Raw genomic sequence first — 6,000 nt, 5'->3', positions numbered from 1 at the left:
CTGACACGGCCCTCACGCACACCGGTCCCGCTGCCTTTCATAATATTGGATTGTTTTTTATTATTCCTCCCCCATCTGGCTGAGTGAGTCTGAACACGGGCCTCATAAATTCGCTTCCAAAAGGGAAAAACAAATAAAGGCCCCAGAGAGCCGTGGAGGGGGGACGGTGACTGAACGCATGCCAGGGACGTGAAATGCACCATCCTGTTGGAAGAGCAGCGCGGGGGATAGTCTCTGGGCTGCGTGAAAGGATGAGGCGATCTGAGCTTTGGAGTGGCGTTTGGGAACGCACTCGTCCCCTGCTTGGCGACTGTGGCGGGATTCGGCACATGAGGCTCTGACGAGGATGGTACAGCTGTACCCACGTCCCCCGGTAATGAAACTGGAAGGCCTGGGAACTTCAGAAAGCAAGGAAAAGCCTTTGAGCTTCGCTGATGCATCAGCTTAAGTGAGGAACCCGAAAGGCTTTGTGAGGCAGCAGGAGATGAAAGTGGACAGCTGGGCTTTCCCCCGACAGGAGGGCCGGAGGTCTCGACAGCAGCGGCCGTTTTCCGTCTTTGTGGTTTTGTTGTCGCCTTGCCGTTTCGGCGCCTGCAGTCCATCCGTCGCCACAGGCGTGTGCCTGTCCCGCACCCAGGCCTGCCTTACAATCTCGTGCCCAACGGCCCCTTGATGCTTCCGGGATCGTGGGAGCCTGTGGGCGTGCGTGCATGGGTGTCCTTTTCTCGGCTGCCTCGGCCGGGTCGGAGCACTCCAAGCGCTCCCAACCGCGTTTAAGTCAGAACTTGCTTTCCGGATGAGGATTCGCAGACGTGTTCTAGCGAGGCCCGCGCACAACCGAACAAAGAGACAAAAGCATCGATATCCTCAAGTAGGATAACTTTGCTCTCGTCAGGTGGAGGATCAGAGAACATTGTGACCAGCTGATCAGAATCTTCCCCCAGCAGATGGGGGTTGCAGCCCGTGTGAAAGGCTTTGTGTGGTGTGAGGCCGTTCATCCCTTCCTGAAAGGGATCCCAGCAAATCGTCTGTTCCAGACACCCACCACCCTGTGTGTAAAGTAGTGCCTTTTGTCTTCATTTCTCAATGCCTTTATTTTCCTTTGTCTTCGTGTGTTTAATACACAAGAGATGAAAAAAACAGACAGGGCATAAGGTCAAAACTTTTTTGAAACCAAAATAATGAAACATTGAGTGGGCTGTGGGAGTATGGAATACTCCGCGGATGTCCATTTATAATCGCGATCAGGAGGCACATCTTTACACAGAGGGTTGTGGGAGTATGGAACAAGTTACCCAACCATGTTGATAAGAATCGAATCATTCTAATAATAATAATAATAATAATTGCTTACACTTATATAGCGCTTTTCTGGACACTCCACTCAAAGCGCTTTACAGGTAATGGGGATCCCCTCCACCACCAATGTGCAGCCCCACCTGGATGATGCGACGGCAGCCATAGTGCGCCAGAACGCTCACCACACATCAGATATCAGTGGGGAGGAGAGCAGAGTAATGAAGCCAATTCATAGAGGGGGATTATTAGGAGGCCATGATTGGTAAGGGCCAATGGGAAATTTGGCCAGGACACTGGGGTTACACCCCTACTCTTTTCGAGAAGCACCCTGGGATTTTTAATGACCATAGAGAGTCAGAACCTCAGTTTTACGTCTCATCCGAAGGATGGCGCCTGTTTACAGTATAGTGTCCCCGTCACTATACTGGGGCATTAGGACCCACATGGACCACAGGGTGACCCCCTTCTGGCCCCACTAACACCTCTTCCAGCAGCAACCTTAGTTTTTCCCAGGAGGTCTCCCATCCAGGTACTGACCAGGCTCACACCTGCTTAGTTTCAGTGGGTTGCCAGTTGTGAGTTGCATGGTGATATGGCTGCTGGCTAATAATTCTGTTGCACTTATCAAAGTGCTCTTTGAAATGTTTCTTGAAAGCTGGACTTTTAGCAGGGGAGATGGAAGAGAGAGAGATGGAAGAAAAAGGCGTGCGAGGTGTGAACTTCTTTTCCTTTCACTTCATTAACTTGTCATCTTTACCTTTTAATTGGAAGTTATGGTGCTGCTGATTCGGACTTTCAGATAGCTTAAGTCCTGCCTTTGAGTAGAAAGCTTTAAGTGCCCCGATGTCAGTGATGCCACTAGAGTTGTCAAAGACGTTGTCTAACAGATATCGGGAAAGCCTGGGGAAAAAAATCAACGGCAGTTTATCTCATAGGCGCCCTGATTTCTGTCGCTTGGTAGGAAGGCGGCGGGGTCGGTGGTGCAGGCGCACGAGGAGAGGCGTGTCCGCAGCAGAGTGGGTGCAGTAGCAGGGCGTCCGGGGTTGGCCTTGAGATCAGAGCCGTGTCCCCCTCGGAGGGGAAGCGAGAGGGGGCTGCCTCCGGGGACGCCAGCGCTCCTGTCCATTTATTCCCAGGAATCTGCTAACAGTCGCCTGTCTCTTTATCCGTCCGCAGGGGTAAGCGCCACATGACCGTGCCTCTAAAAGCCCTCAGTGTGTTGGACAGTCCATCTCTTCCCTTGCCCCACGACCATAACCACGTCCCTGGAGCCGGCCCTGTGCCGCCGAGCTCATTCCCGCGAGCCGACACTCGGCCCGTCCCCGGTTCGAACCCGGGCGGTGTGATTGCACGGGACACGGGACACACAAACGATTCTTTAAGTCCAGTGTGTTCCTCATGGTCAGCTGCGTGATAGTTGCCCTGTCAATGATGGAGGTTCAGCGGGCCGTGGCCTCAGGGCAGCCTGCCTGCTCTTGCTCTGGCTCAGGTGCGCGGGTCCCCGGCTCTCCGAGCATCCCGTCCTGTCCAGTGGGAATCGGGCCATCTGCTGATCTGCAGGCACGATTCCCACTGGACCTCGTCCCTGTCAGAGCATCGCAGGGAAGCAAGACCCGAGATCTTTCCGCTCAGATGGAGTTTCAGCTCAGGCACATGTGGGCAGGGGTCAGCGGCTTCATCTGATGAGTGTTCATCTCGCAGAAAGCAAGACAGAGGTCCAAACACAGCAACAAAGAGTCCAGATTGAAATGTCCTTTTCTCTCCCCTTAACTTCCGAGCAGTCCCATCTTTGAGGCAGCTGGGATTGGTGTTCCTTGGCCATGTCCCATGCCACAGTCGGTTCCCGATTGGTGTTAGGGAAAATTTAATCTCCAAAAAAGCACAGAGTTTTCTAGTAATGCATTCCTCAAAACGGGAATCAGTTGTAGGTTCTGTTTCCATAAGGTGCACGTTCAGTTCTCTGAAGCAGGGTCTGTCAGGAGTTTCAGGAGCAGGAAAACGATGTTGTTTGGAATAAGGCAGTTGTCAGGGTTCTGCTAAGATCTCACCCCCCTGAATATATCACTCAGCAGGCCATAAAGTGCAGTTCTCCTGTGTTTGTATCCGAAAGCAAGTTTCTGTCCTCTGATCCAGTCCTCTGCTCTCTGGGAACACGCAGTTTCTCTCAGAGGGTTCCTCTGAGCCGGAAGGCTTAACTGGGGAAAATCAGAAAGGACAATTCCAGGATCACCTCAGCACCACTGGAAGTTTGTCTTCCGATGTTTTTCCCCTCCACGCCTCACCGGGGCTGATAAGCAAGAGTAGGACGCAACGTCTTACTTGGCCTTGAAAGTAAATGAAGTCCTCTACGCGCAACTTGGAGCATGCAGATTGTCCTGACGGGTTTAAAAATAACTTGCTGCCTGGGCCCGAGAAACCTGCTAATTAGTTTAATGATCTGGCAGAATAGGAAGAATGTCTGAGGTTTCATCTAATAAGGGTAATTTCATCATGCCCTTGCCTTGTGTGCGCTTAATGGCGGGTTGTCACACGATGAGCCATCGAGCGTCTCTCAGCCTAGGAGAGAGATGGTTCGGTGTCGAGGTCTGGGACAGCGCTCGGAGAGGCCGGGGGAGACCCGGAGAACGGCTGGGATATTGCATTACTGATTCAGTGGGTTTTGTTTTCCACTCTTGGCCGGCTCCTGGCTTTAAAATTGGGGATCTCCGTGTCTGCGGGAGGTGGGAAAATCCAGCGTGAAGGGCAAAGGTCAAGCATGAGATGGCATCGCCAGCTGCTGCGTTTCCCAGCTCCTGCGGGTTCAGTCCGGAGCGGGCCAGGGCGCAGGCTCGGGTCTGTGCACAAGACTGGTTCAGTCCGGAGCGGGCCTGGGCACCAGAGCGAGCTCCTTCCCGGACAGAGGCTGCCCAGTCACAGGTTGAAAGAAAATGTTGTGGTTGTGGCTGTAATACTGCTTCCCAGGTGGAAAAGATAACGTACATTCTGCTGGAGCTTCAGACCTGCAGCTACTCTGCAGTGAGCATGAGGAACATATGAAAATGAACCTGGCGGTTAACCCATCTAAGGATCTCAAGCAGCTGTTTCTGGAAAGAAGCCTCCCACATACTCATACTCCCACAACCCTTTGTGTAAAGTAGTGCCTTCTGTTCTTAGTGTGTTTTTTAAAGTGTTTCATTTCTGTCTGGTTGTCTTTGGCAGTGTCTTTGAAGGTTTTGTATACTTGTATTATGTCTTCCTGTAGTGTTTACTATTGAAGATAGTTTCAGGGAAGGAGAGAATCTCCTGGAAGCAGGCGAGAGAGCACAGTGAGGAAGTGGTGATGTTTACATGTTGTTGACCAATTCTTGTCAGCTTACTCCCCTCCCTCACCCTGCTCCTGTCTGCAATCCCTGACAAGAAACTGTAATCATCTTTGACTTTCAAGTCATTTGGGTTTTTTTTTGCTCATGAAGAGAGGAGAATGAATCCTGAGCACGGAGTAAATGACTGCCACCCATGTTCTGATCATGAATGCCGGTGATTCTTTTGTCAGCAGCAAAAGCAGGTTACTTACGGCTGCCATTGATCCATTTGTTAGAAGAGCCTGCAACTGTGAAATTGTTAAAAAAGCACCATCTGGCGTATGTGCAAATGTTTTGCCGCTAAAACCAGATCGAAGGTTAAGGGCAGCTTTTGTGAAAAGCTGCTGAGCTTTTATGGAAAGAAACTTCTTTACACAAAGGGTTGTGGGGGTATGGAACAAGGTGCCCAGCCACTGAATGCTTGGTTGGATGAGATTCTAGATTCAATTAGCTTCTAATGACCAAGCCAGTTAGACAGACAGGATGGCCTCTTGTTCATCACCTTTCAGTGTGCTGCTCTGGCATATTAAGGCATCACTAAACAAATTTGTTCATTTGCTTCTTGTTAATGACGAAGAAATGGAAAATAATTCACCTGCAAAATCTGGGGGAGAGTTTGTCTTGCCTCCCGCCTTCTAATGATGGAAAAAGAAGAAACTCTTTAAGGAGACAAGTTTAATTAAAAGGTGTATTTGAATTTAAAACCACCACTAAGCACAGTTTCTCAATACTTCAAAGGCACTGAAGTGTAAAAGGGATCAAAGATGCTCTGCAGAAAGGTTTACTCTTAATTAAACCAATTAAATTGGAAAAAGAGCTGTGAGTTTGATTTGAATTAACCAACTGTTTGGGGCAACAGAAGTAAAGTTGTTCAATTAGCGGTCGGTCACAGCCACAGCGTTTCTGAGTAACAGAATAATAGAACTCCGCACAATTAATGTACATCATCTGGGCGGGCCTGCAAAAGCCCTGTTCTTACGAGTATGCTCTGCTGCTGTACTGTGAGTCCGAGAGAGGAGTTGATCAGCATGACAGCAAGCAAAAGCTTGTGTCTGTGCTTATGTTCCTGTACCTAGTGCAGAAAACAGTTTGCGTGTCTTTAAACCAGTGCACTGCGCTGGAAGAAGATGTGGCTAACTTGCGTGCCCGACACTACTGAATTGTCCCTAATCCTGGGTCAGTGCCGTCAATTCTGTCCGTTTTGTAACGTAGAAGAATCTGATCCGTGAGTTGTCCGAGCTGCCTGTTTCTCCTACGTGAAGACTGCTGGTGACTTAGCTGTCTGAGAAGCAGGGTGTGACGGATGTATGATTCCTCTAATGTCTGGAGCACTGGGGTTTTGTCTTCCCGAGGGGGAGTC

This window comes from Lepisosteus oculatus, chromosome 3, assembly GCF_040954835.1.
Source record: "Lepisosteus oculatus isolate fLepOcu1 chromosome 3, fLepOcu1.hap2, whole genome shotgun sequence".
NCBI lineage: Eukaryota > Metazoa > Chordata > Actinopteri > Semionotiformes > Lepisosteidae > Lepisosteus > Lepisosteus oculatus.
The sequence above is the reverse complement of the archived record's forward strand: the minus strand, read 5'-3'. Positions refer to the sequence as shown.